This window comes from Prionailurus viverrinus, chromosome D3 (assembly GCF_022837055.1).
Source record: "Prionailurus viverrinus isolate Anna chromosome D3, UM_Priviv_1.0, whole genome shotgun sequence".
NCBI lineage: Eukaryota > Metazoa > Chordata > Mammalia > Carnivora > Felidae > Prionailurus > Prionailurus viverrinus.
In genome coordinates this window covers 31893592-31916717 of record NC_062572.1, presented here as the reverse complement: position 1 = coordinate 31916717, position 23126 = coordinate 31893592, and the positions used below count along the sequence as shown (strand labels likewise).

At 38.4% G+C, this 23126-nt stretch overlaps 1 long non-coding RNA gene across 1 annotated transcript; it reads right to left on the bottom strand.

Annotated features, from left to right (window-relative positions):
- Window positions 1-74: 74 nt before the first annotated feature.
- On the bottom strand, window positions 75-7519 carry LOC125149230 (uncharacterized). Its single transcript, XR_007145861.1, has 3 exons — window positions 7442-7519; window positions 4991-5069; window positions 75-622 (listed from the first exon to the last, which is right to left on the bottom strand). It is a non-coding gene; the product is annotated as an uncharacterized LOC125149230 (long non-coding RNA).
- Between the last annotated feature and the right edge of the window lie 15607 nt (window positions 7520-23126).

Sequence of the window (23126 nt, the reverse complement as noted above, 5' to 3'; positions counted from 1 at the left end):
AGCCATTGGATGAGTATCTGCCCTTTCTTCAGAAGCCCTTCCCATCCTAGTGGAACCCACAGCTTACCTGGCAGCAGTAGGTCTGTGGACGGGACTGATCCTTGCCTTCAAGTCACAGAGCCCAAATTTCTGCCAATAGCTGCTGGGAAAAAATGGGCAGACCTTTTCCTTTCTCCTGGTGGTATTCCCATTCCTGGACCATTAACTTCCACAGGCATTCCATTTCCTTCTCCAAGCTCACTTCCTAGAGCCAAGTGTTTCCTCCTTGTTGGGGAGATACCTTTGTTTTGAGTGTAGTTTAAAAGTTCTTGCTCTCCCCTATCCACTTGCCCTGGGACTGTGCACTTGTACTGAGATAGGCAAGGAGGTGAGTGAAAGAGGCCAGTAGAGAATAAACAGCACTGGTTTAAGATTCCACACCATATCTCATGCTCGTGAGCAAGAGAGACTACTCTCAGTTTTAATCACATTGTTTCAAACATTTAATGCTTCTTTTCTAGAAAATCACATTAATCAAAAATATAAAATTGAGAAGACCTGATTATTGGCACTGGAAAATGTGAGTGACTTATTCATCATGAACACATGGTCTTTGTTGGAATAAAGTTCCATCTTTCAGCATCTGCAGAGAAATGACAAAGGGAACTTGAAGTGAATACATACGTAGTTGGAGACTTCAGCTCATAACCCACTATATTAACTGATCACATGAGGAAGAAGCTGTTGAATATTAGATTAACTGATTAAACTAGATTTTGAATACACACACACACATTCAAACAAGAATATATCTAAGTGCACATTGAAATAATGTATAGTGGTTTACTAAGCACCAAAGAATATTTTCAATATATAAAATAAGACTGGAAAAGCATTGAGATCTCAATGTGAATCTGACACAACAAATTTAAAAGGGAAAGAAATTTGGAAATTTAAAAAGTATCTATACCCAAAGAGTTGAAAACTTATATTCACAAAAAAATCCGCACATGGATATTTATGGCAGCTTTACTCATCATTGCCAACTTGGAAGCAACCAAGATATCCATCAGTAGGTGAATGCAAAAATAAACTGTGGTACATCCATACCACCAAACATCATTCAGAACTAGAAAGAAATGAGTTATCTAGTCATAAAAAAATGGAGAAATTTCAAATGCATGTTACTAAGTAAAATAAGCCAATCTGAAAAGGCTGTATATAATATGATTCCAACTATAAGACATTCTAGAAAAGGCAAAACCAGGGTGACAATAAAAAGACAAGTGGTTGCCAAGAGTTAGAGAGAAGAGAGAAATAAATGGAGCAAAGAGGATTTTTAGGCAGTAAATCTATTCTATATGATAATATATGATACTACTATGGAAGATTCATGTCATTATATATTTGACAAACCCCACAGAAGTACTAGAGCAGGAGTGAGCCCCAATGTACATTATGGACTTAGGGTGATTGTTGTAGACTCTGGGTCTAAAGTTCTCTCTTGTCTACCAAAAGAGCAGGATGTAAGATTGAAAGCGAGAGATGGCTAATGTCTGGGAAAAGACAAGAGCCCTGGATAAGGGTCTTTGCCCCATATTTATTCAGATCAGAAGGCTTACAAATGTGATGGGCATGCACAAAGAGACAAAGAAACTGTGAACGTTAACTTGGGGATGTAAGGGAAAAGGGGGGATTTAAAGATATACAGTGTTTGGGGTTTGGGTAAATATAAACCAAAATCCAGATGCCAGGCAGTTGGGAGGAAACTTGTTTACAGAGGACACGAGGCAGCACCTCTGTTTATTTTAGCTAGCCTAGGGGATGAGACAGATAAGGGAAATAACCTCAGGATTAACAAGGCACCTTTTCTTTTGTTAACCTTCTCAGCTCTGGGCTGCTTTGCCTGCAGCACAGTGGTCCATAGTCCACCAATTTACTTAATCTGGCCCTATCCTCCTGTGAAAGCAGATTTTCTGCTACAGTACTAAATTGGGGGTGCTTCCACACTGAATATATAATCTTGTTCATTTCATATTCTTATGTATTGGGCACCTTTGTGCCAATTCCTATTTTAGGACTTTGCCTCTCCCTCTCGATTCTGGGGGCTCTGCACCCCCTCTCTATTTTGGGGTGTCTTTGCACCTCTCTATTCCTGCACCTTTGTGCCTCCCTGTTCTTGGGGTGCCAATCTGGTTTACCCAAACTCAGGTGTGAGCATTTTATGGCTTTGTATTTCTTTATGCCATGTTAACCGATTGGTGTAAACCAGGAGGATTCCTAAGCTTATCCCCCACAGGATATAATGCTGTGTCAATGTAGGGTCATTGATTGTAGCAAGTGTAAAACTATGGCTCAGGATGTTGTAGCAAGTGTAAAACTATGGCTCAGAGGCTGTGCCTCTGTAGGAGAGGGGGCATATGGCAACACATTGCACTTTCCCCTCAATTTTGTTATTAATCTAAAACTGCTGTAAAAAACATAAAATATATTTCTAAGAAATCATCTAATGAATTTGAGATTATTGCTCAAGGCCTGACTCCTCCTCTACTCTGTTTTCCTCCATCCCTCTGCTAATCCCTTCTGGCTCTATCACTTGCCTGTTTCGTTTCTGGGTCATTCTCTCCCCCTCTCTCTCTCTCGGAATATGATCAAAAGATATGACCATAAATTGACCCATGAGCTGGATCCGGGCAATTGGATGTTGTACGCCCCTTCCCCTGTCCTTGAAATGTGGTTCCACTTGCATTTTCAGTTCTGGGAGGCTGCGCCAAAAGCATAGCCTTCAGAGGGTGATGTGATGTTAAAAATGCCTGCACCATATAGGTGACTGAACACAGTTAGGGCCTCTTTATAAGCTTTAGAGATTTGGAGTGCAGATAAGGAGATCCATTCTTCTGGCTGCCACCCAGAACAAGCATTATATGTAAATTCCCTTTGCTATTATTAGAACTGCCAACTACGTGATGAAATTTGGAAGTTTTGGGTTTGTGAGCAGATGGCCAAGACAGAATTCTTGAGTCATTTTTTGGTGCAAAAGGTGATTTTATTAGAGCATGGCACAGGACCCTGTGGGCAGAATGAACTACACTGGGATTGTGAGAAGTGACTGACTATATAGTTTTAAGTTTGTGGAGGGAGAGGGGGATAGAGATAAAGCAGGTTTCTAAGGAATTTGGAAGCAAGGCTTTAAGGACCTTGAAGGGCTAGCTGCTATTAGGGTAAGGCTACTTTTAGTCTTTAATAAAACATAACCATCAATGCATTAAGGCAGCCGTGAGTTCCTTGAGGAAGGTCATGTTCCGCATGTTTCAGGTATCTGTCAGTGGGCTGCAAGCTGTAAAAAGATATAATTGAAGCTACATTTCTCTTGTCTTTGTTTCCCTCATCATTTCACCCCCTGAACAACTTGACCCTTAAGTCTTTAAGGTTGTTGAAGGCAGAAGGTCTCATCTTCTGTGGCTCCTTCCTGCTGAATAGGGACATAGAGATGTCCCTACCTATGGGTCAAGATTGGTCGGTTGAGAATTTAACTAGGAGTTAGGAAAGGCTAAGGCAGTTGTATCTAGGGTTGATAGCATATGGGAGTCTCTTTGAGCAGAAAGGATCATCTGTCCATTTGAAGTTATGGCAGTGAAGGAGTCTTGGCACCAGGTGGAGAGACATGGGAGAAAAGAGCAAAACATGATTGGAATAACAAAAAGAAAAGGAAGCCCAAATAAGACTCTTTTGATAGTTGAAAAAAAACCCTCCTTTAGTCCAGGAGTTTAACCAATTATAAAAGGGAAGAGAGGGATCATTTAGAGCACCAATTTGAGTATTTGTGTTAGTTAGAAACTGAGAAATATTTTTGTGGTATTCTGGAATGTATGCACAGCATTTTGCTTTTATGATAGCAGAAGTTCCACCTTGTGCAGTTGTTAAAACATTTAATGCCATTCTATTTTATAGAACTGTTTTATGCATTTGAGTTATTCTGGTGTTGAATAATATGATGCTATTTTGAGAGCCATTTAAGGCCTTAATTGTGTAGCAGGCTGTGTTAGCCATCATATGGGCTCTGTTTTGCTTAGTAAGCAATCGGGTAATTAATAAGAGGTGCTTTTATGGAAACAAAAGAAAAAAATATATAGGTTAATGGTTAGAGCAAATTATAAACCCAGTGTCTGAGTCTTGCATGCTGCTAGTGAGAAGATGTTTAGATGTCAGGCTTGAAGCATCCTCAGGTGGAGTGGGAACAGGCAGCAGGAATCAGATGGGCTTTTCTGATTTGTAATTCAAATGCCTCTCGTGATCATTTTGAATGGCTCATAGAGCAACAGGCACAAAGACGTCTATACATGAGTTTTGTGGCAATTTTTTTGAAGCTGACCTTAAGTTGTCCAGCACTGGTTTTTAGGGCTTTAGGAAAAATGGCAGTTTTAGCTTTTAGTGACTATAAGTCAAGGGAATGGAAGAAGATTGGAAACCTTAGTTTGGAGCCACAGCCAGATATTTGAGGAAAAACAGAAGCATTGAGAAAACAGTATTAAAACCTAATATTTACACAGATATGTTATTGAAACACTTTCTATTACCACCCTCATTTTAATAAGAGATAGCCAAATCAAGAGTAATTCATTTGTGAAACAAGTCCAATTTTAACAAACTTGGCCTAATTATTTACATAAACTCAGCAAGAATAGTGATTTTCATATAAGCCTTTTAAAATCTGTTTTACCAAAACTTTATATAAGAATTTCCATTGAGCTTTTAGTAGGTGTCTAGGCCAGAAGCCAAGCCAAACACCTGCCATTAGACATGCCAGCAATACCTGTAGACCTGGATAAATTACTCCTCTCGAGGTTCCCAAACTATCTTGAGGTTCCTGCGTCTGCCAGGAAGTGACATTCTTTACTCACCTGGTAAGGCTGCTGGGAACCCTGTAAGCAAGGTATTAGGCCAAGGTATTCAAGGGGCTTTATTGGCTCTATAAAATCAGCCTTGGTCCCTTAAAGCTGTCTGGGCATACCTGAGTCTACTCATGTCCCTCTCAAACATGACATTCCAGTCAAAGCTTTGGCAGAGTAACCAACGTTCCCAGTGGTGTCCTGTTGCAAGCAAGGAGAACAGATTCTTATTGAACTTATGCAAATGATTATAAGTGCCATGAAAGAACGAATATTCACTGAAAACTTCTGAATTCTGGAGGTCTCAGGTAGGGAGAAAAGTTAAATGCCTCATTCGTTCACAAATTTATCACATATCTGTAAGTCATAGATATTTTAAAAGAAAGTTTCCTTCTGGAAGAATAAACATCAGATAACAGCAATGTTTTCAAACAAGAGTCATAAAAACTATAATCATCTTCTTTAGTTTATTTAATTCCATGTTACTAATTCTTTTTCAGTTTGAATGTAGCCTTTTAGCTAGTTTTAGAAATTTTTACCCATTTCAGTTTTATAATTTTAAAGATATCAAAGACCTGTATTTGTTAAAAAAAAAAAAAAAGACCTTTTTTTTTTTTTTTAATGAATCTCCTTGAAGACAAAAGACATTTTGCAAGGACATCAAAACAATAAGTATAAATGACAAAAGACTCAAAAATAGCCATGGTTAAAGATCTGATGAGAACTCATTATAATGCAGCTGACAAGGAAATGTGGTTATTTCTGTGACAAATAACATTTCAGTAATTCAAGTGATGACCTTATACCAGGATATATTAAAACTTCGGGTATCTCATATTATTTGTAAAATAGTTATAGCATTTACCATACAATATAACCCAAATGTTTATCATAATTTCTTTGACAGTGTAATTTAACATACCAAATAAACAAGCTCAATTAGTCAAAAAGATTTCATTTAGAATTTGAATCTTGGGAAATTTGTTTAAAAAAAACCTCAGAAACTTATAAAACACATTCCTGAATAGGATTACAGGTCATAACAAAACTTAAAACTTAATTATTTATTTAACCAAGGTGGCAATAAGACATTTCAAAGGCATATATGTAGGGTTATATACTTGTTAGCAAAACTCAGCTCCTTCAATATTAAAAGTTTTAACCTTTTTAAAATTTTTTTTAAGTTTATTTATTTTGAGAGAGACAGAGACAGCACGAGTGGGGAAGGGGCAGCGAGAAAGGGAGAGAGAGAGAGACTCCCAAGCAGGCTCCATGATCCCAACTTAGAGCCCATTGCAGGCCCCAAAGCCACAAAACTGTGAGATCTTGACCTGAGCCAACACCAAGAGTTGGATGCTTAACTGACTGAGCCACCCAGGGGCCCCAACCTTTTTTAAGTAACTAAAGACCTGATAAAGACCAAACATAGAAACTTTCATTTTCTGGGCAGACACAAGAGAAAAAAAAATCTTTATTTACATTTTTTTTTTATCGAGAGCAGAGGAACAATCCAAGAAAACTTTGTCTTTTTAACAGAGAATAAGGCATAATTTTAATCTTATACCAGTGTACTTTTAAAATACATCCATTTCAATCGTAGTCTTGACCACACATAAGATTCTTTTCTAAAGCTTTACCTTCACAAACCTTCTATAACTTTCTTTTGCATTCAGATTTTGATGTAAGCCCCCCACCCTTGTCAGTCTTAATTACATTGAGCAGAATTTTAACTCTTAGAAATCTTAGTCTCTAGTGAATACTAAATAATAGGCAATTGTGAACTGTCTGTTACACCAGAATTCTTTTAGACCTACGATTAATAAATACACTTTATAATTTAAAAACCATGTTCTTCATAGTACTTTTAATAAGTCTTTTAGTAAAGCACATAGCATATTTACCAACAGACCTAAGTATCCTCAGCTTTTCTGAAATAAGAAGTCAAAGGCAGATAATCCTGTTTAGTGATTAGTGTTTCAGTTGTTTATCTTATTTGGAAAAGGCTTAGATATCCAATGAATTCATCCCAATTTATCATGTAACTTAGCAAAACTTCAAAGTTTCAGGTTACCAAGGATTTTGATAGTTATCTTAACAATTCCCCATGAGAACTTTATGAGACAGACAAAATTAACAAGTCATCCCTTCAGTATGAGCCTAAAGACCTTGTAGGAGGAATGCTAGCATCCCCTGTTTTCCCGTCACATTATAGACTGCAAAATTGGTGCTGGCATATGAGCTGAGATACCTTGCCATGCCTTGCCTTGCAGTTCTTAACCCATGGAAAACACTAAAGACATTTAAAAAGAGGAAATTATCCAATTTTGTAACTGTCATAGTCAATAGGAGGCGCTGATAAAAATCAGTAAAGATAGAAACCCATCATGGTCTAAGTGACATTCCAACACATGTAGTCTTTTACAGTCAACTTCCCTAGGAAATAGTCCCTGGTTGGGTTTTAATTCAGTCTGATACTGATTTGGGTTGGTTCCCAGTGGAAGTGACTAGGCCAGAAGTGGCTAGAATAGAGGTGTGGAGGGATACACATTAGACCAATGAGGAAGAAATCTTACCTGGGAGTCTTTGAGATTGGCAGCTGTCCTAGTGACTTACATGGCTGTCCCATGACAAAGACAGACGACTCTGTATAAGAATAGGTACAATTAGAGAGCATCATTTCTTGGTCTTATTACCATTCTGACCAGGATACTCACCTGCAGCCAAAATGCAGGCTTGCTCCTCCCCATAGAGTAGCCACAGGTTAGAGGACTGCAGCCTGAGCAACTGGCAAGAAAGTGTTCTAATAAAACCATATTCCTTGTAAAGCCCCTGGAATAAAAGTAAAGGAAGAGAACAGAAGTTACTCATGAAGTTCATAACAAGGCTCAGAGGTCAGATGAAAAGACTCAAAGCTCGATTTAAGGGTGCCAAAATGATGAAATTTGAAGTGGGGTTCATGAGCAAACAGCTAACAAAGAATTCCTGAGATGTTTTTGGTTCAAAAAAGTGATTTTATTATAGCAAGGGACAGGACCTCTGGGCAGAAAGAGCTACACTGGGATTGTAAGGAGTGACTGATTATATACTTTTAAGTTTCTGGAGGGAGGGGAGATAAAGATAACTTTAGTTTCTAAGGAATTTCTGTACACTAAAAGCAGGCTCTTACAGGACTCTGAAGATTTAGCTATAGTCAAGATAAGGTTGCTTTTAGTTTTTTATTACAATGTAAATATTAAGGCATTAAGGCAGCCATAAAGTTCTTGAGGAATGTTATACACTGCAGGTCTCTGGGCTGCAAGCTGTAAGGGGATTTAACTTAAACTACATTTTTCTTGGGGCACCTTGGTGGCTCTGTTGGTTAAGTTTTTGACTTCAGCTGAGGTCATGATCTCATAGTTCATGGGTTTGGGCCCCACTTCAGGGTCTGTGCTGACAGTTGAGAGCCTGGAGCCTGCTTTGGATTCTGTGTCTCCATCTCTCTCTGCCCCTCCCCTGCTCACATGCTGTCTCTGTCTCTCAGCTACATTTTTCTTGCTTTCATTTCCCTCATCAGTACCTCCTTCTGAATCTTTTATATTGACTACACTTACTATTCAATCACAGCTTAACATTTAGCCCTCTGCTGCTCCACTTTCTCCCATTGCTCCTTCTAGATCTTTTCTTCTTTCCTTCCCTCTCCATTTAGAGAGTTCAAGATGCGTCACTGAAAAGGGAACTCTCATGCACTACTGATCAGTGTAAATTGATGCAGCCGCTATAGAAAACAGTATGGAGATTCTTCAAAAAATTAAAAATAGAACTACAATGTGATCGAGTAATCTCACTTCTGGTGTTTATCCAAAGGAAATGAAATCACTTTCCCCTAGAGACATCTGTATCTCCATGTTCATAGCAGCATTATTTATAATAGCCAAGACATGGAAACAACCTAAGTGTCTACTGATGGATGAGTGGATAAAGAAAATGTGACACACTAATGCACAGTATTGTGACTAGTTGACACAATATTAAATACTTAGAAGTTGCTAAAAGGATAAGAGTAGATCTTAAATATTCTTACCACAATAACCTAAAAATGGTAATTATGTGAGGTAAAGGATGTATTAACTAACCTTACTGTGGTAATTATTTCACAATATATACATGTATCAAATCATATTGTGCACCTTAAACTTAGAGTGTTTCGTGTCAATTATATCACAATATAGTTGGGGGAAAAAAGATGCTTTACCTAATCCACTATATTTCTAGCATCTTCAACCTTCATATTTAATTTTTCTTCTCTGCCTCTTCCTCCTCAATTCTCCCCATGGAAGAAGGGAGTCTTCTTTGCATTTCTGATATGACAGCTACAGACTTAGTTCCATCTGAGGACTTGTTTTCTGTTTCCCTCTTGTCTTTCAAGAAAGCAACTCCTCTTCCAGCAAAGCCAGTGGGGAGATGAGGTCACATCATCTTCTCCTTCACCCTTCATCCACAGCCCCTTCACCCACAGTCCCTACTTGGGCTTAAGATGCCATCTCTGGAGGCTGTAGGAACCACAAAAAAAGTAGTAGGACAACGGAGCAGAGAAATATGGGGGCTGCTACTTTCAATGGGTGGTGGTGGAAGCTGTCTCTAAGAATGAGGGCATTTGAATAGAGTTTGTGAAGACAGTGAAGGAATGAGACACATAAAACTGGTGAAGCATATTTCAGGGAAGCCACAGAGAGAATGGAAATGCTGTGGCAGGAAGGCATTCAGAGATTTCAAAGGATGGCAAGTAGGCCAATGTGGTTGGAGGACAAGCAAGAGGAGGAGAGGGGTGTCCAGCTTATTTTCACAAATCCCTCCCCTCTATATTAGCCTATATAACCCTGCCTGCTTGGAAAATATCTCCTTACTTTATTATATTATATTATATTATATTATATTATATTATATTATATTAATTATACATTATAATTTATTTATTTTATTTAATTTTATTTTTTTTTAATTTAAATCCAAGTTTGTTAACATATAGTGTTGTAATGATTTCAGAAATAGGATTTAGAAATTCATCACTTGTTTATAACACCCAGTGGTCATACCAACAAGTGTCCTACTTCATACCCCTTTTGCACTTAGTTCTTCCCCCCACCCAACACCCCACCAGCAATCCTCAGTTTGTTCTCTGTACTTAAACTCTTATGGTTTGTCTCCCTCTCTGTTTTTTACATTATTTTTGATTCCCTTTTCTTATGTTCACCTGTTTTGTATATTAATTCCAGAATGAGTGAAGTCATATGATATTTGTCTTTCTCTGACTTATTTTGCTTAGTATAATACCCTCTAGTTCCATCCACGTTATTGCAAATGGAAAGATTTCATTCTTTTTGATTTTCTGAGTCATATTCCATTGTATACATATGCCATATATTCTTTATCCATTCATCAGTCGATGGACATTTATTGTTGATAATGTTGCTATAAACATTGGGGTGCATGTGCCCCTTCACAACAGCATTCCTCTATCCTTTGAATAAATACCTGGTAGTGCAATTGCTGGGTTATAAGGTAGTTCTATTTTTAATATTTTTAAAGAATTTTTTGAATGTTTTTATTTATTTTTGACACAGAGACAGAGCATCAGCAGGGGATGGGAAGAGAGAGAGGGAGACACAGAATCTTAAGCAGGCTCCAGGCTCTGAGCTGTCAGTGCAGAGCCCAATGTGGGGTTCGAACTCACGGACTGTGAGATCATGACCTGAACTGAAGTTGGATGCTTAACTGACTGAGCTATCCAGGTGCCCCTCTGTTTTTAATTTCTTGAGGAACCTCCATACTGTTTTCCAGAGTGGTTGCATCAGTTTGCATTCTTACCAGCAGTGCAAAAAAGATCCTCTTTCTCCACATCCTCGCCAATATATTTTGTTGCCTTAGTTGTTAATGTTAGCCATTCTGACTGATGTGAAGTGGTATCCCATTGTGGTTTTAATTTGTATTTCCCTGATGATGAGTGATGTTGAGCATTTTCATGTGTTTGTTAGCCATCTGAATGTCTTCTTTGGAAAAGTGTCTATTCGTGCCTTTTGCCCATTTCTTCACTGAATTCATTGGTTTTTGGGGTTTTGAGTTTGATAAGTTCTTTGTAGATTTTGGATACTAACCCTTTATCTGATATGTCGTTTGCAAATACCTTCTCCCATTTCACTGGTTGCCGTTTAGTTTTGCTGATTGTTTCCTTTACTGTGCAGAAGCGTTTTATTTTCATGAGGTCCCAATAGTTCATTTTGCTTTTGTCCCCCCTCCCTACAGAGACATGTTGAATAAGAAGTTGCTGTGGCCATGGTCAAGAGGTTTTTGCCTGTTTTCTCCTCTAGGGCTTTTATGGCTTCCTGTCTTATGCTAGGTCTTTTATCCATTTTGAGTTTATTTTTGTGTATGGTGTAAGAAAGTTGTGCAGGCTCATTCTCCTGCATGTCACTGTCTGTCCAGTTTTACCAACACCATTTGCTGAAGAGACTGTCTTTTTTCCATTGGATATTCTTTCCTGCTTTGTCAAAGATTAGCTGGCAATACATTTGCAGGTCAATTTCTGGGCTTTTTATTCTGTTCCATTGATATATGTGTCTGTTTTTGTGCTAGTACCATACTGTCTTAATGATTTACAGTTTTGTAATACAGCTTGAAGTCCGGTATTGTGATGCCTCCTGCTTTGGCTTTATTTTTCAGGATTGCTTTGGCTATTAGCGATCTTTTCTGGTTCCATACAAATTTTAGGATTGTTTGTTCTAGCTCTATGAATAATGATGGTACTATTTTGATAGGGATTGAATTGAATATGTAGATTGCTTTGGATATTAGAGACATTTTAACAATATTTGTTCTTCCAATCCATGAGCATGGAATGTTTTTCCATTTGTGTGTGTGTGTTTGTCTTCTTCAATTTCTTTCATAAGCTTACTATAGTTTTCAGTGTATAGATTTTTCACCTCTTTGGTTAGGTTGATTCGCAGGTAATTTATGGTTTTTGATGCAAGTGTAAATGGGATCAATTCCTTGATTTCTCTTTCTGATTCTCCATTATTGGTGTATAGAAATGCAACAGATTTCTGTACATTGATTTTATATCATGCAATTTTGCTGAATTCATGTATCAGTTCCAGCAGTTTTTTGATGGAGTTTTTTTTGGGGTTTTCCATAGAGAATATCATATAGTCTGGGAAGAGTGAGAGTTTGACTTCCTCTTTGCCAGTTTGGATGACTTTTATTTCTTTGTGTTGTCTGATTGTTGAGCTAGGACTTCCAACACTATGTGAAATAACAGTGGTGTGAGAGGCCATTCTTGTCATGTTCTTGACCTTCGGGGAAAGCTCTGTTTTTTCCTCATTGAGGATGATATTGGCAATGGGTCTTTCATTTATGTTTTTATGATCTTGAGGTATGATCCCTCTATCCCTACTTACTTGAGGGTTTTATCAAGAAAGGACTCTGCATTTTGTCAAATGTTTTCTCTGCATCTATTGAGAGGATCATGTAGTTCTTACCCTTTCTTTTTTAATGTGATGTATCACATTGATTGATTTGTGGATATTCAGCCAGCCCTGGATCCTGGAATAAATCCCACTTGATCATGGTGAATAACTCTTTTAATATATTATTTGATTTGATTTGCTAGTATTTTGCTGAGAATTTTTGCATCCATGTTCATCAGGGAAATTAGTCTTTAATTCTTTTTCTTAGTGGGGTCTTTGGTTTTGGAATCCATATAATGCTGGCCTCATAAAATGAATTTGGAAGTTTCCTTCCATTTCTATTTTTTGAAACTGTTTCAAAAGAATAGGTGTGAACACTTCTTTAAATGTTTGGTAGTATTCCCCTGGAAATCCATCTGGCCCTGGACTCTTGTTTGCTGGAATATTTTTGATTACTGATTCAATTTCTTTACTGGTTATGGGTCTATTCAAATTTTCTATTTCTTCCTGTTTCAATTTTGGTGGTTCATATGTTTTTAGGAATTTGTCCATTTCTTCCAGATTGCCCAATTTTTTGGCATATAAATGCTCTTTTTATTGTTTGTATTTCCGCAGTGTTGGTTGCTGATCTCTCCTCTTTCATTCATGATTTTACTTTTGGGGGGAGGGTCTTTCCTGTTTCTTTTTGGCCAGTCTGACCAGGAGTTTTTCAAGAATGAGCTCCTAGTTTTATTGATCTGTTCTACTGTTTTTATTTTTTAATTTCAATATCACTGGTTTCTGCTCTTATCTTTATTATTCCCCCCTTCTGCTGTTTTTGATATCTGTGTGCTGTTTTTCCCCCCAGATCTTTTACGTGTAAGGTTAGGTTGTGTATTTGAGACCTTTCTTCCTTCTTTAAGAAGGCCTGGATTGCTATATGCTTCTTTCTTATAACTGCCTTTGCTGTATCCCAAAGCTTTTGGGCTGTCGTGTTTTCATTTTCATTGGTTTCCATGTACTTTTCAATTTCTTCTTTAATTTCTTGGTTAACCCATTCATTATTTAGTAGGATGTTCTTTAATCTCCAAGTAGTCATGGTGTTTCCATAATTTATCTTGTTGATTTTGAGTTTCATAGCATTGTGGTCTGAAAATATGCAAGGTATGATCCTAATCATTTGTACTTGTTGAGGGCTGATTTGTGATACTTATGTGATCTATTCTGGAGAATGTTCCATGTGCACTCAATAAGAATCTGTATTTTGCTGCTTTAGGATGAAATGTTCTGAATATACCTATTAAGTCCATCTGGTCCAAGGTGTCATTCAGAGCCATTGGTTCCTTGTTGATTTTCTACTTAGATGATCTACACATTGTTGTAAGTGGGTTGTTGAAGTGCCTTATCATTATGGTATTCTTTTCAATGATTTTCTTTTTGTTTGTGACTAATGGATTTATATATTTGGGTCTTCTACATTGGGGGCATGAATATTTACAATTGTTAGATCTTCTTGGTGAATGGACCCCTTAATTATGGTATAATGCCCTTATTCATCTCTTGTTGGTCTTGATTTTAAAATCTAGTTTGTCTGATATAAGTAGGACTACTCCAGCTTTCTTTTGTCAACCATTAGCATGATAGATTGTTCTCCCTCCCCTTACTTTCAATCTGAAGGTGTCTGTAGGTCTAAAATTGGTCTCTTGTAAACAGCATATAGATGAATCTTGTTTTCTTATCCATTCTGATATGCTATGTGTTTTGATTGGAGCATTTAGTCCATTGACACTTAAAGTGAATACTGAAAGATATTAATTTAGTGCTATTGTGTTGCCTGTAGATTTGGTGCTTCTGGTGATGTTCTCTGATCCTTTATAGTCTGTTTCTTTTGGTCTCTTGTTTTGTTTCCTATTTTCTCCACTAAAGAGTCCTTAAATTTTCTTGCAGGGCTAGTTTAGTGGCCATGAACTGCTTTAGTTTTTGTCTGTCTGGTAACCTCTTTATTTCTCCTTCTATTTTGAATGAAAGTCTTGCTGGATAAAGAATTCTTGGCTTCATGTTTTTCTAATTCAACATGTTGAATATATCCTGCCACTCTTTTCTGGCCTAAGTTTCTGTGGATAGGTCTGCTGCAAACCTGATCTGTATTTTCTTATTGGTTAAGGACTTTTTTTCCCTTGCTGCTTTCATGATTCTTTCCTTATCTGTGTATTTTGTGAATTTGACTCTGATATGCCTTGGTGATGGCCATTTTTGTTGAATCTGATGGGAACTCTCTGTGCTTCTTGGTTTTTTATGTCTGTGTCTTTCCCCAGATTAGGAAAGTTTTCTGCTATAATTTGCTCACATAAACCTTCTGCCCCTCTTACTCTCTCTTCATCTTCTAGGACTCGTATGATTTGGGTGTTATTCCTTTTTCATAAACCGCTGAGTTCTCTAAGTCTTATATCATGCTCTTTTGCTTTTGTTTCTCTCTTTTTTTCTGCTTCATTATTGTCCATAATTTTGTCTTCTATATCACTGATTTGCTGCTCTTCTGGTCCATCCTTGCTGTCATAACATCCATTTGACATTGCATCTCAGTGATAGCATTTTTAATTTTGTCCTGACTAGATTTTACTTCTTTTATCTTTGCAGAAAGGGATTCTGTGCTCTTTTCAACCCCAGCTAATATTCTTATTATCATGGTTCTAAATTCTATTTCAGACAGCTTGCTTATATCTGTGTTAATTTTTTCTCCTGGCTGTCATTTCTTCCAGTTCTTTTTTGGGGGGGTGGGGGGTTAATTCCTTTGTTTTGTCACTTTGGAAGAAGAAAACAACTGATAAAGTAAAAAATAAAAATTAAAAAATTAAAAACAAAACAAAAATTGGATAAAGGAAGCTAGATCCTAGGTTTTGGTTTGTTCTGCTTCTTGAAAGAAGCTTGATAGGGTCACCTGGGTCACTTAGTCAGTTAAGCATTTGACTTAAGCCCAGGTTATGATCTCACAGTTTGTGAGTTTGAGCCCTTCATCAGGCCCTGTGCTGACAGCTTGGAGCCTGGATCTTACTTCAAATTCTGTGTCTTCCTCTCTCTGCTCTTCTTCTCACACTCTGTCTCTGTTCTTCAAAAATAAATAAACATTAAAAATTTTTTAAAAATTAAAGAAGCTTGATAGAATATAGAAAAGGGGGAATAATAAAGGGAATTACAAGACAGAAAAGAAAGATGTGAGATAAGAACAAATTTAAAAATTAAAAATCATATAATAAAATAGAATAAAATGAAATAAAGAAAATGAAATAGAATAAGAATTTAAAAATGAAAAGTATAGCAAAAATAATTTTTAAAAATTATAAAAAATTTTAAAGGATATAAAAATAATGTTTTCTCTTTCTGTATACAAGAAAAAGAAAAGAAAGGAAAGAAAACTATTTAAACAAAGACAGAAGCAAAAAAAAAAATACAGGCTAATAAATGAGTCAACAAACAGAATGGACCTGAATGAAGTTACATCCAGTTTTCTCTAGAAGTGAAACAGTGAAGCCCTCTATAGTCTGTACACAAAGCAGGTGGAGGGACTTGGGCTGTTCTTCTAGGGTATGTGTTTGGAAGGCACAGTTGGGTAGAGCTTGGTGTAAAAGCTCCAGTCTACAGTAGGTGGCACTGCTTAGCTTACTGGGGAGTATCAGTGTGGCATGTGCGCATGTGCATGTGCATGTGGGTATGCAGGAGAGGTGGAAACAGCTTCACTCAGCTCCCTAGTGTTTGGCACAGGAACTTTGCCCTCTCACTGACCTGCAATCAAGCACTCCTTTGTCTCAAGCTTCTGTCAACTCCCCATCTCTGTCTTGTGCCCAAGTTTTCCACCTGACAGGTGGCACCTCCCTCCAGAGTTTTATCCCAAATCGGGTTGTGTTTAAAAACTCCACACTTCAGAGACTCCTGTGGCTTTGACCCAAGCCGATTTTCTGGGAGAGGGTCTTGCTAAGCAATGGCCAAGTGTCATCTTGCCCCAGAAAACATTTATGCCAATTGTGCAGCAGCAGAGGCTCAGAGATTGTGGCAAATAACAACACACAGTCAGCGCCAGGTTTTGCCACAGTCTGGTGTCTTTGTTCCAATAGCAGCAAACATGGCTGCTCTCCAGGGTCCTCTGAGACCTTTGCCTGTAGGGAGGCAGTATGGTCTCTACCAAATGCACTCCAAGCAGGGGAATTGTTTCTTCCCATGTGGCACATGGACCCCTCATACCCCAATGCCCACTTCTGGGTATTTTCCCAAATAAGGAAATACCTCACCAGAGCACCACCAGGCTCTGAGCTCCAGAGCTTCAGACTCTGTACTCCACTGTTTATAGAATCCTAAAGGTATTGAAACCAACTTCTTTCAGTGGCTTGGAAGAACATATTCTTGTTCAGTCTCCTGTGAGAGTTTTCACTCTTTCTCTTTCTCTCCAGCTACTTTCAGGGGAGTGTTTTTTCTGTAATCTCTCAATGCACTGCACTCTCTCCCTTTGTCCTCTGTTCTCAAAGACAACTCCCTACCTGCTGTGGCATTTCTCTCTTCCAGTTTTTAGGGAATTTTAGGGAAGAGACAAGCTGAGGGTCTCCATGCTGTTCCACAATTTCCTCCTCTCCTCACTTTTAAATAAGCAACTTCCATGTCCCTCCACCTGTGAAAACTGTAGAGACTTCCTTGGACTTCCTCTGATCTTAATTTCTGTTTCACTTTTAGACCATGAGTTTCTTAAAGAGACGGATTTTTTTTTCATTTTCTTATCTCTAGTGATCAGAATTGTCACTGCTCAATAAATATTGAATGAATGAACAAATAAATGGAGGAAATGAGTGATTGTGACATTTTTTTCTCCCTTTGCCTTGTCTCAGTGGGAACCAGGTATATTAGGAGCCCAGGGCCCCTGGTAAACAGAATCTAGAAATGATGAGTTCTGCCTTTCACCAGGTTGGAGTGTCTTAGGAATGAACCTAAGGCCACAGCTTCCTGCTGGCTCCTACAGTGAGAAGTGATTACTGGCCACCCCTCCTTCTGTCTATGCTGAGGCCAACGGGTTGACCTCTCATCTGACTTGGTGCTCTTTGTTTCTCCTTGGCTGTGTAAGAAGTTGCCTACCTGGTACAGGGAACTGAGGATCTGAAGTTACTATCTGCTTTGGGTTGGAATGCAGAGATATTGCTGATTGGTTTGTTTGCCTTATGCAGAATAATTGTCAGCCTATCTGTATCTGTGAACAAAGGGGCTGCCGGGCTGCCCTGTTCAGCTTTGCCTCTCACACAAATTTTTTGTCATTTTAGCCTTTACTCTGCCTCATTCAGATTTCTTTCATGTAATAGACACTGTTCTTTTCCCTAACTTCAGGAAGTAGGTAACTTCTTGACACTGAGAATGCCCAGGGCAGTGAGTTATCAGGCCAGCCCTGTGTTGTGCAGGAGACTGGCCAGGACTGCTATGCAGGCAAGGTGGGCAGAGTAGGCAAAGATACTTGTGACTGGAGAAGTCATACACAGTAGGACCAGAGAACTCAGATTTCTGACAGCAGATCTTACCCAGGAGAAGGCAGAGTTTTCAAAGCAGATGGAGATGGAAGCATGAAAACTGGGTCTTGAATGTGAACAAAATGCAGTGAAGGCAACACAAGAAGAAAGTGAGTTAAGTGAAGAGAAGTAACACACAGAAGGGGCACAATACAAAGAATGTTGGGGTGTGTAGTGAAGGAGTCATATCAGAAAAAGACTAGAAGTGGGGGGGACTAGAGTGAGAGGATCCAGAGAGCAGAGGCCATGCCAGGTCCCAGTAGAGGACCTGAGAGCTTTATCCAAGGCAGCCCCAGGGTGAGGAGGGTAAGTTAGTTGTGTAGCAAGGCAGCATATAATTTATTACTCATAATATTGATACTAAATCAACTATTCTCAAGTAATTCCCTTGTTTCTGAAAATCCCATATAAGGACTTACATTCAGTTACATTCTTTTTGTATAGAGACTTGAACATTGATTGGCCCATGTCCCATCTGGCAATGAAATTAGAATTAAAGGCAGACCTAGGTTTGAATATCAGCTCTGTCTCATATTAGCTATGACTTATGACATGCCTCTTACCCCACCAACCCTAAACTTCCTTATTTGTAAAAGGGGGTATGGATAATAACTGACTTGAAGATTTAATAAGAAATTACCTGTGAAATTGCCTGGGGCATGGCTGGAATGTGCTGTTATCATACTTATTACCAACTTTACATTTTCAGTGTGAAGCAAACTTTTTATAAAGGGCATCCTGGTAACTAGACCGGGCTGGATGGGTTTTCTCCATCTCACTAAGGTGACTCCCCAGCACCATGCAGCTCACTTAACTTTGTTCTTCCCCATTTTGGCTGGCATTCTTGTTCCTGTCTCAATCCTCCTCCTTCCTTTTTTCCTGCCTCTGAGGTTGTCAGTGTTTGTCTCTCTGCCATGTTGAGTTCTTTCCCCAGTTATGGCCAATGGGAGATGCTCAGTGCCTATCAGTGCGCATACTTGATGAAGATGAACCATAGTGATGCCTAGCTCTCTTATAAAAGGAAATCATTTCAGAGATCATTTCAGTGCTACTTCTTCTGACTACTGCTTGTAGTCCTGTCATCTTTTCCCGGTAGGCTTGAATTCACACTCCATTTCTTCCCAGAACCTGTGCTAAGCCTTTATTCATGTAAAAACTGAGAGCCCTCCGGCAGATCAATTTACCATTTAGCCATTTTACAGGTCTTATCTCAGATGGACTTGTGTAACTTGATGCTGTATTGCTTGGCAAAGGATTTGAATGTCTTTGTAAGGTGGATAAGCAGAAGATAGAGTCATTAACTTGCAAAGAATATTATTTACATTTTAAGCATTTAAATCTGGTGACTCAATGGCAGGATGAATAGTTGAACCAAAGTTTTTTACCTTATATTTTCTTCTGGAAGATCTCAAAATTTTTCCTGGTTGACTTTTTTTTTTTTAATATATGAAATTTATTGTCAAATTGGTTTCCATACAACACCCAGTGCTCATCCCAAAAGGTGCCCTCCTCAATACCCATCACCCACCCTCTCCTCCCTCCCACCCCCCATCAACCCTCAATTTGTTCTCAGTTTTTAACAGTCTCTTATGCTTTGGCTCTCTCCCACTCTAACCTCTTTTTTTTTTCCTTCCCCTTCCCCATGGGTTTCTGTTAAGTTTCTCAGGATCCACATAAGAGTGAAACCATATGGTATCTGTCTTTCTCTGTATGGCTTATTTCACTTAGCATCACACTCTCCAGTTCCATCCACGTTACTACAAAAGGCCATATTTCATTTTTTCTCATTGCCACGTAGTATTCCATTGTGTATATAAACTACAATTTCTTTATCCATTCATCAGTTGATGGACATTTAGGCTCTTTCCATAATTTGGCTATTGTTGAGAGTGCTGCTATGAACATTGGGGTACAAGTGCCCCTATGCTTCAGTACTCCTGTATCCCTTGGATAAATTCCTAGCAGTGCTATTGTTGGGATAGGGTAGGTCTATTTTAAATTTTCTGAGGAACCTCCACACTGCTTTCCAGAGCGGCTGCACCAATTTGCATTCCCACCAACAGTGCAAGAGGGTTCCCATTTCTCCACATCCCCTCCAGCATCTATAATCTCCTGATTTGTGAATTTTGGCCACTCTGACTGGTGTGAGGTGATATCTGAGTGTGGTTTTGATTTGTATTTCCCTGATAAGGAGCGACGTTGAACATCTTTTCATGTGCCTGTTGGCCATCCGGATGTCTTCTTTAGAGAAGTGTCTATTCACGTTTTCTGCCCATTTCTTCACTGGGTTATTTGTTTTTCGGGTGTGGAGTTTGGTGAGCTCTTTATAGATTTTGGATACTAGCCCTTTGTCTGATATGTCATTTGCAAATATCTTTTCCCATTCCGTTGGTTGCCTTTTCGCTTGGTTGGTTGTTTCCTTTGCTGTGCAGAAGCTTTTTATCTTCATAAGGTCCCAGTAATTCACTTTTGCTTTTAATTCCCTTGCCTTTGGGGATGTGTCCAGTAAGAGATTGCTACAGCTGAGGTCAGAGAGGTCTTTTCCTGCTTTCTCCTCTATGGTTTTGATGGTTTCCTGTCTCACATTCAGGTCCTTTATCCATTTTGAGTTCATTTTTGTGAATGGTGTGAGAAAGTGGTCTAGTTTCAACCTTGCTGTCCAGTTCTCCCAGCACCATTTGTTAAAGAGACTGTCTTTTTTCCATTGGATGTTCTTTCCTGCTTTGTCAAAGATGAGTTGGCCATACGTTTGTGGGTCTAGTTCTGGGGTTTCTATTCTATTCCATTGGTCTATGTGTATGTTTTTGTGCCAATACCATGCTGTCTTGATGGTGACAGCTTTGAAGTAGAGGCTAAAGTCTGGGATTGTGATGCCTCCTGCTTTGGTCTTCTTCTTCAAAATTCCTTTGGCTATTCGGGGCCTTTTGTGGTTCCATATGAATTTTAGGATTGCTTGTTCTAGTTTCGAGAAGAATGCTAGTGCAGTTTTGATTGGGATTACATTGAATGTGTAGATAGCTTTGGGTAGTATTGACATTTTGACAATATTTATTTTTCCAATCCATGAGCAGGGAATGTCTTTCCATTTCTTTAAATCTTCTTCAATTACCTTCATAAGTTTTCTATAGTTTTCAGCATACAGATCTTTTACATCTTTGGTTAGATTTATTCCTAGGTATTTTATGCCTCTTGGTGCAATTGTGAATGGGATCAGTTTCTTTATTTGCCTTTCTGTTGCTTCATTTTTAGTGTATAAGAATGTAACTGATTTCTGTACATTGATTTTGTATCCTGCAACTTTGCTGAATTCATATATCAGTTCTAGCAGACTTTTGGTGGAGTCTATCGGATTTTCCATGTATAATATCATGTCATCTGCAAAAAGCGAAAGCTTGACTTCATCTTTGCCAATTTGGATGCCTTTGATTTCCTTTTGTTGTCTGATTGCTGATGCTAGAACTTCCAGCACTATGTTAAACCACAGCGGTGAGAGTGGGCATCCCTGACGTGTTCCTGATCTCAGGGAAAAAGCTCTCAGTTTTTCCCCATTGAGGATGATGTTAGCTGTGGGCTTTTCATAAATGGCTTTTATGATCTTTAAGTAAGTTCCTTCTATCCCGACTTTCTCAAGGGTTTTTATGAAGAAAGGGTGCTGGATTTTGTCAAAGGCTTTTTCTGCATCGATTGACAGGATCATATGGTTCTTCTTTTTTTTTTGTAATGTGATGTATCACGTTGATTGATTTACGAATGTTGAACCAGCCCTGCATCCCAGGAATGAATCCCACTTGATCATGGTGAATAATTCTTTTTATATGCCGTTGAATTCGATTTGCTAGTATCTTATTGAGAATTTTTGCATCCATATTCATCAGGGATATTGGCCTGTAGTTCTCTTTTTTTACTGGGTCTCTGTCTGGTTTAGGAATCAAAGTAATACTGGCTTCATAGAATGAGTCTGGAAGTTTTCCTTCCCCGTCTATTTCTTGGAATAGCTTGAGAAGGATAGGTATTATTTCTGCTTTAAACGTCTGGTAGAACTCCCCTGGGAAGCCATCTGGTCCTGGACTCTTATTTGTTGGGAGATTTTTGATAACTGATTCAATTTCTTCACTGGTTATGGGTCTGTTCAAGCTTTCTCTTTCCTCCTGATTGAGTTTTGGAAGAGTGTGGGTGTTTAGGAATTTGTCCATTTCTTCCAGGTTGTCCAATTTGTTGGCATATAATTTTTCATAGTCTTCCCTGATAATTGTTTGTATCTCTGAGGAATTGGTTGTAATAATTCCATTTTCATTCATGATTTCATCTATTTGGGTCATCTCCTTTTTCTTTTTGAGAAGCCTGGCTAGAGGTTTGTCAATTTTGTTTATTTTTTCAAAAAACCAACTCTTGGTTTCGTTGATCTGCTCTACCGTTTTTTAGATTCTATATTGTTTATTTCTGCTCTGATCTTTATTATTTCTCTTCTTCTGCTGGGTTTAGGCTGCCTTTGCTGTTCTGCTTCCATTTCCTTTAGGTGTACTGTTAGATTTTGTATTTGGGATTTTTCTTGTTTCTTGAGATAGGCCTGGATTGCAATGTATTTTCCTCTCAGGACTACCTTTGCTGAATCCCAAAGCGTTTGGATTGTTGTATTTTCATTTTCGTTTGTTTCCATATATTTTTAAATTTCTTCTCTAATTGCCTGGTTGACCCACTCATTCGTTAGTAGGGTGTTCTTTAACCTCCATGCTTTTGGAGGTTTTCCAGAATTTTTCCTGTGGTTGATTTCAAGCTTCATAGCATTGTGGTCTGAAAGTATGCATGGTATAATTTCAATTCTTGTAAACTTATGAAGGGCTGTTTTGTGACCCAGTATATGATCTATCTTGGAGAATGTTCCATGTGCACTCGAGAAGAAAGTATATTCTGTTGCTTTGGGATGCAGAGTTCTAAATATATCTGTCAAGTCCATCTGACCCAATGTCTCATTCAGGGCCCTTGTTTCTTTATTGACCGTGTGTCTAGATGATCTATCCATTGTTGTAATTGTGGTGTTAAAGTCCCCTGCAATTACCACATTCTTATCAATAAGGTGGCTTATGTTTATGAGTAATTGTTTTATATATTTGGGGGCTCCGGTATTCGGCGCATAGACATTTATAATTGTTAGCTCTTCCTGATGGGTAGACCCTGTAATTATTAGATAATGCCCTTCTTCATCTCTTGTTACAGCCTTTAATTTAAAGTCTAGTTTGTCTGATATAAGTATGGCTACTCCAGCTTTCTTTTGGCTTCCAGTAGCATGATAAATAGTTCTCCAT